General features: G+C 33.7%; 1 pseudogene; it reads left to right on the plus strand.

The window, feature by feature from the left end:
- Nucleotides 1-70: 70 nt before the first annotated feature.
- LOC140846876 (protein PBDC1 pseudogene) lies at nucleotides 71-7,077 on the plus strand (annotated as a pseudogene).
- The last annotated feature ends 1,007 nt before the right edge of the window (nucleotides 7,078-8,084 follow it).

Genomic DNA, 8,084 nt, shown 5'->3' on the forward strand with positions numbered 1-8,084 from the left:
TTTCTTTGTACATTTTCTGTCTTTTCTCTCTGATGACTTTAATGATTCTTTCTTGCCTTGATGTTCCACTATGATATGTCTTTATGTGAATTTAAAGAAAATATTGTATTGCAGTACTAGGTAGGATTTTTCAATCTTAGAATTCATTTCTTTTGTTATGTCTTGAACACTCTCACCCATTATCTTTGAGTAATACTTTGCTGTTCTCTTAATTTTATCCTCATAGAGCTCCTTCTCGGTGAAAGAATTTATTATTCCATACATATCTCTTGATTTTTTTATTTGTACCTTTCATCTCATTACATTTCTATGGTAAATTCTAGAAAATTCTATCTCTTCTCTCTTTTATTCACTAGATACTCTAGATGCAGAGTTTCTTTCTGTTTCTTTTTTACATATACTTATTATTTTTTCCTAACTTCTAATTTTATTTTCTAAATGATATTCCTTTCTGAATTTTATAAAACATATATACTTAATTAAAAATATGGAAAAGTACAAGCAAGAGACATAAAAAGCATTTCTGGGAAACTGAGGCCACGCTGTGAGCTGCAACCTGGAGGCAACTAGTGGAACTGGTGAGCTCATCTCTGGGAGCTGGGGTCAGTGACACATGCTGTCTTTCCCAGCAGAGTCTGATGGACATGATCCTGACATTGAGATGGCTTCGTGGTGGGAGCTGCATGCTGACTTCTTGTTGTTCATCAGTTGACCCATAGTTCCTGAAGCTCACCAAAGCTGATGACAAATCTACTTGTAGTTCTGGGAAAATTTTGAGATACTCAGAATGGATGTATTGGGCCCAAAAGAGCTAAATCAGAATCAGCTTTAGCTGAGGCCACTCTGCCACAGTTTTGATGGAATTGTAGAAGACTTTAACTATAATACTTTGCTGCAGCCAGATTGTTCTCAGGGCTACACTGAGGAAAACACCATCTTTGCCTCCAGGATACAGCTTTTTGCCATTTAAATTGCTCAGAATTGGGAGGCTGTAGCAAAGTGGTTTACACTAGTGCTTAGGATAAAGGAGAGAAAAGAGTCAACAGAGAAGGAGAAAAAGGAAGACCCACCAAAGGAGCAGAAAAAGGGAAAGTTAACAGAAAAATCACAGAAGTGGTGAAACAGCTCTGTAAGGAAACAAGGAACCACACCCCAGAAGCTGACACAACTGAGCCTGCAAGTGCCATGATGCTACTTACATCCCTTTTTAAAATGTGTGTCCTTGTGCCATTGAAGGACATGAAGAAGGACATCTTTCCAGCCCAGTAATTAGGAGCTGTTGCGTTTTTCCCTTGTATTAATTGGTTCAAAGACTATTAGTAGGTCTCAGTTGATGGTTTCTTGGTATATTGTTTCTCTGTTATCACCATTGGTCAAGTAAGAAATTTTGTCAATAAATTTCTTTTGGTTCTTAAAAAAAAGGTACAATCAAGATACATGGAAAAAAAGCAACTACCTTTGTTTTTAACATCTTAGCCTATTTGCTTCAAGGCTCTTCTGTTGATATTGTTTTAAGGGGAGAAGGCTTCTATTTGTTTTTTGAAATGATTTGTGTTTATTATGAATAACTGAAATGCTAAGGGGTTTCCAAATATAAATGTAAGAATTCACCCCAAATCCTACCTTGCAGAAATATTTATCATAACATTTGATGAACATCATTTTAGATATTTCTTACATGTACATATGCAGGCTAAGTAAGTGAAAATCCTTTTAAGAAAATGAAAGCATTCTGTAGATGCTATTATTAATTTTTAAAAACTGTCAAGTTTAATATTACTTGAAAGAAAAGAAACTGAAGTAAAGTGAAAGAAACTGTTGAACTCCAAATAATGAAACTATTGAAACTCCATAACTCTTTTTCCATAAGAATTACTATTTTCTAAAAGATTCCTCTAGTTAAAAAAGGAGACAATAATAAATAGAGTCATCATAATTTTTTAAATGACATGAATCAATTTTAGATAATATTAGTTGATTTCCTGTTATGAAAAATGAGGACATTTATACTCTTTTTCTTTGTTTTATCTTTCCTCTCACCTTCCAATGTTTGCTAGTTATGGTATTTTTACATTGTCTCAATTTATAATATGCACATTCCTTTCTGCAACAAAAATGTGTATGGCTATTTAACATTATGTCCATATTTAAATGAAGCTAACACTTACCATATGTTCTTTTTTATGGCTAGTCCAATACTGATCTGTTTATTTTAATGCATGTTTTCTTTTTGAAATTATTTAGTTTTGCTGTTTTCAAGATTGTGCTCATAGGAATTGTATTTGCTAAAGAATATTTCATGTTTTAGATTCCTTAAGTTCTTTAAAACTTTAATCATGTTGTAATTTTTGGATCTCAGTTTCCCTCAGATCTTTGTAACAGCATTTCTTTTTCTTTTGGCATTGAATGTTGATATCGAAAATGCTAGAGACAAACTATTTTTTTTCCCTTAAAGTTGATTTGCTTTTTGTGCCTGAAGTACTGAAGATTTCTTTCTTTATCTTTGAATTAGAATAATTTAACTAGGATATTATTAGGCATCACTTTTTTGTATGCTCTTTAGTAGATTTTCATAACAGGAAAATTAAAAAATTATTTATCTACATAATCTGCTCCTTCTGTTTGATTCTCTACCTCGAATTGGTTTTAATACCGATTATCTTTGTGCTAGATCATCTGTCCTCTATGTATATATTAACTTTCCTCTAATTCTCTTTATCTTACTCACTGTAAGATTATTCTGAACATTTCTTTTATGTACGTAATTCAGTTTTCAGTGATGTCTAATTTATATAGTGGTGTTCCTAATATATATTTTCATTAAGCAGTGATGTCTTTTTGGCTCATGATGTGTTTCACTAGCTCTGGAGTTCAAACATTTGTTCAACAGATATTTATTCACTAAGTACCAGGCACAGTGCAGCTCATTCAGTTTTATCATCAATTTTTGCACTATTTTATTGAGTTGATCACCTGATAATTTTGTATTATCTAATGTAATTGTGGGAAATTTTCTTGTTTGTGTGTGTGTGTGTGTGTGTGTGTGTGTGTGTGTGTGTGTATGTGTGTTTGGAATTTCTTTCTTTTGATTAGTAAAGTGTTTCTTTTTCAAAATAAATTTATCTTTTCTATTATATATTATACAGTTGTCATGACACACTGGTAGCTCTCCTGATGTTTCATTCACTCTTCTATAATGAGGAATGTGGAAACACTCTCTTTCCACAAAACTGTGATACCTTGAACTTGTAACCTGTTCACTTTTCTTTGTCATGAGGAATTGGTAGTGAGAATGCTGGTTGGGAGGCAAGGAAGGACTTTGCTGAAGAGGTAGGTACTCTTGTTAGAAAATGTAGGTCTTATTCTTTCTTCTGAGACATTGTTAAATATACATACTTTGTATAATTGGTTTAACCCTACCCAATTTTAAGAAACTTTAATTTTGCTAAGAATGTTTACCGTGACATCTACCCTTCAAGCAATTTTTTAAAATTAAGGTATCATTGATATACACTCTTATGAAGGTTTCACATGAAAAACAATGTTTTATTGCATTCCGTCATATTATCAACCCCCCATTCCCCCATTAAAGTCATCGTCTATCAGTGTAGTAAGATGCCACAGAGTCACTACTTGTCAGCTTCAAGCAATTTTTTAAGTGTACAGTACCTTGTCGTTGACTATAGGTACAAAGTTGTAAAGTTTATTCATCTTGCTTAACTGAAACTTTATGCCCGTTAATTAGTAACTCCCCACTTTCCTGTCCTCCCATCCCCTGGAAATCACCATTCCATAATTTGACTCTATGAATTTGACTATTTTAGATGCTTCATGAAAGCAGAATCATGCAGTATTTGTCTTTCTGTGAATGGCCTGTTTCACTTAGCAACTTCATCCATGTTGTAGCATATGTCAGAATTTCCTTCTTTTTAAAATCTGAGAAGTATTCCATTATATGTATATACCACATTTCTTTATCCATTCATCCACTGATGGGCATTTAGGTTGTTCCCACATCTTGGCTATTATGTATAGTGCTGCAATGAGCATGGGAGTGCAAATATCTCTTTAAGATCTTGACTTCAGTTCTTTTGGATAAATACCTAGAAATGGATTGCTGGATCATAAGGTAGTACTATTTTGTATTTTTGAGAAACCTCTTACTGTTTTCCATAGTGGCAGCACCATGTTGTATTCCTACTAGCAGTGTGCAAGAGTTCCAGTTTCTCCACATTCTTGCCAACCATTGTTGTCTTTTGTTGTTTCTCGATAGTAGCCATCTTGACATGTATAGACAGTATATCTTTGTGGTTTTGATTTGCGTTTTCTTGATGATTAGTTACCTTGAACATTTTTTCATATACCTGCTGGTCATTTGTATATTTTCTTTGGAGAGACATCTATTCAAATCCTAGCCCATTTTTAAACAAGTTACTAGATTCTTAGCTATTGAGTTGCAAGAGTTCTTTATATATTTTGGAAATTAATGTCAGAGATATGGTTTGCAAATATTTTCTTCTACTTTTGTGGTAGCCTTTTTACTGTTGATTGCTTACTTACCTGTGCAAAAGCTTTTTTAGTTGGATGTAGTCCTACTTGATTAGTTTTATTTTTGTTGCCTATGGTTTTATGTCTTGTCCAAGAAACCACTGCCAAGACCAATGTCATGAAAGTTTTCACCTCTTTTCTTCTAGATGTTTCACAGTTTTGTGTATGGTGTAAAAAATGAGTCCAATTTCATTCTTTTGCATGTGGATATGGAATAAACAATACTTTACCTCTTGAGTATTCTTGGCACCCTTATTGAAGATCATGACCATATATCTGTGGACTTTTTCTGGGCTCTTTATAATGTTCCATCAGTCAATATGTATGTATGGATATATTGCTGCTATTGGTTGGAAGAAATGAAACCTAAATGCGGTGAATAAATATCACACCACACCCTTCTTTGCAAAAATAATTTTGTGATTTAAGTATAAGGCTTTAAAAAGATATTCATAAGCATCTCACAAAGGACATGTGCATCTTATTATGACTTTAATTCTTTTAAGCCTTCATTTGACCATTACTTGAGAGCTGGGAATGTTTATAAGAAAATTCATGACTAATACTTAAAAATCTTCAGTTCTGCAGAATAAAGTTATGAAGGAGTCAGAAGATAGTTTCACATATTGAACATTGTATTTTAAAGTCATGAGAACAGATTTATTTACAAGTTTAGTTTAACAGAATGTACATAGAGTTGGAGAGGTAGATGTGATGGTCAAATGATTGCTCAATGTAATTAATTCACTTTACAGATGATAAACAGAGACCTTGAGGGGCTACATGATTTCTGTAAGGTTATGCAATAAAGACCTCATTAATAGAAACCAAGTTCTGTTTGCAGTCTTATTAATATATTTATATTGATTTCTTTTTTTTATCCAGTTTTATTTTTTATCTCTTCATCAATTTATCTGATTCTGAGATCAGCGGACATTAATGTTGTAACAAAACTGCTTATTTGAAAAGTATATGAATACCTATGTTCATTGTGGCATTATTTACAATAGCAAAGATATGGAAGCAATCCAAGTGCCAATAGGAGATGAATGGATAAAGAAGACGTGGTACATATACACAGTGGAATATTACTCGGCCATAAAAAAAGAAGAAAATCTTGCCATTTGCAACAAGATGGACCTAGAGGGTATCATGTTAACTGAAATAAGCCAGCCAGAGAAAGACAAATATCATGATTTCATTTATATGTGGAATCTACAAAACAAAACAAACAAAAAATAGACCCACAAGTAGAGACAACAGACTGTTGATAACCATAGGGAGTTGGGTGAGTGGGATTAAGATAGGTGAAGGAGATAAAGAGTTACAAACTGCAAATTGTAAACTAAAAATTGTAAAATATATTAGTCATAGGAATGGAAATACAACATGGAAAATATAACTAATAATGTAATATTTTGGTATGGTAATGAGATAACTACACTTATTGTGGCAAGCATCTAATAATGTATATAATTATTGAGTCACTATGTTGTACATGTAAAACCAATATAAAATTGTATATCAACTTTATTCTAATAAAAAATAAGTTAAAAAATATCATTAATGTCAGAGAGTCCTCTGGTCAGTGCCAGCATACCTTTCTTTACAACATTTGAAGGTGCTGTCCTTCCTCCTGAGCTCTGGCTGCCCTTAGGTTCTGTGGGATCATGTGTTCCTGATTCTTCTCCAGTTACCATCACTCCACATAAGTGTTTCAAGTGGTGCTTCTTAAGCTGTTCTGAAGTATAGGAATCTTTACACTTGTGACTTTGACTGGATTATCTTTTTGTAGCCCAATTTCCCTTCAGGAAAACTCATTTCCATATCCTAGCAATCAATTCTCTGCAGATCTTCATGTCTAGCTCCAGTATTCACTGAGTCTAAATACAGTTGTACTGACATTTGTCAGCACTGCAGTCTCAGTGTGTCCACAACTGATTTCATCATCTTTAAGGACACTATCCTTCTCCTGTCTGCAGGTCGTGATTAATGCTACCACCAGCAAGGCCAGAAACCCTAGCATTATCTTTAGTTCTTTCCTCTCTGTTTTGCAGAGCTAGTCAACTGCTTGATGTACAACAAACCTACTCTAAAATACACCTTATATCACCTCTGCTTAATCCATAGTATTTTTTCCTTAGTTTGGGCAATTAACGTCTCAGCCTAAATTTTATCAGGCCTGGTATATACAATCTTCAGTCTATCTTTTCCCAACCATATTCTTTATGTCCCAACATCCTTTTTAAAATGCAGCTTGTGAATGCTTTTCCTTGCTCAGAAGGAAAGCACAAAGGGACAAACAAAGGGAAGACCAAACAGCATGAATTTCAGGCATCTCTATGATCAGGCCACAAGCAATAGTTCTAACATAATCTTCATTACTTACACATTCTACAACCACTCTTTGCTAGAATGAAAATTTCCTTCCTTTATTTATTCCTTAATTCATGCATTCATGCATTTTGCAATAAACATTTATTGAGTTTCTATTATATTTTTCATAATTTGGTAGGTATATGAATAAAGGCATACCTTCATTTATTGCACTTTGCTTTATTGTGCTTCTAATATTCAAGCATCTAATAATGTGTATAATTATTGAGTCACTACGTTGTACAGGTGAAACCAATATAAAATTTATATCAACTTTATTCTAATAAAAATAAGTTAAAAATATCATTAATGTCAGAGAGTCCTCTGGTCAGTGCATATCATGTTTTCTTTTTTTCTTTTTTTAACAAGTTGAAGGTTTGGGGCAATGTTGTGTTGAGCAAGTCTATCAGTACCATTTTTCTAACATTTGCTGACTTTGTGTATCACATTTTGGTTATTCTCATAATATTTCGAACATTTTTGTTAATGCTGTATTTGTTATGGTGATCTATATGATCAGTGTTCTTTGATGTTACTATTGTGATTTTTTTGGGGTGCTACAAACCACATCCATGTGAGATGGCAAACTTAATGAATATTGGGTGTGTTCTGACTGATCCACTGACTGGTTGTTCCTTCATTTCTTTCTCTCCCCTCGGGCATCCCTATTCCCTAGTCACAACAATATTGAAATTAGGCCAGTTAATTACCTTACAATGGCCTCTAAAGTGTTCAAGTGAAAGGAAGAATGCATGCCTCTCATTTTAAATCAAAAGCTAGAAATGATTAAGCTTAAAGAGGAAAGCATGTCATAGACCAAAAGCTAGGCCTCTTGTATAGTTAGCCAAGTTGTGAATGCAAAGGGAAATTTCTTGAAGGAAATTGAAATAGCTGCTTCAGTGAGCACATGAATGATAAGAAAGCAGAACAGCCTTGTTCCTGATATGGAGAAAGTTGTAGTGGTCTGGATAGAAGATCAAACCTGGCACATTCCCTTAAGCCAAAGCCTCATCCAGAGCAAGGCCCTGACTCTCTTCAATTCTGTGAAGGCTGAAAGAAGTGAGGATGATACAGAAGAAAAGTGTGAAGCTAACAGAAGTTGGTTCATGAGCTTAAGGAAAGAAGTCACCACTGTAACATAAAGTACAAGGTGAAACAGC

This window comes from Manis javanica, chromosome 16 (genome assembly GCF_040802235.1).
Source record: "Manis javanica isolate MJ-LG chromosome 16, MJ_LKY, whole genome shotgun sequence".
NCBI classification, from domain to species: domain Eukaryota; kingdom Metazoa; phylum Chordata; class Mammalia; order Pholidota; family Manidae; genus Manis; species Manis javanica.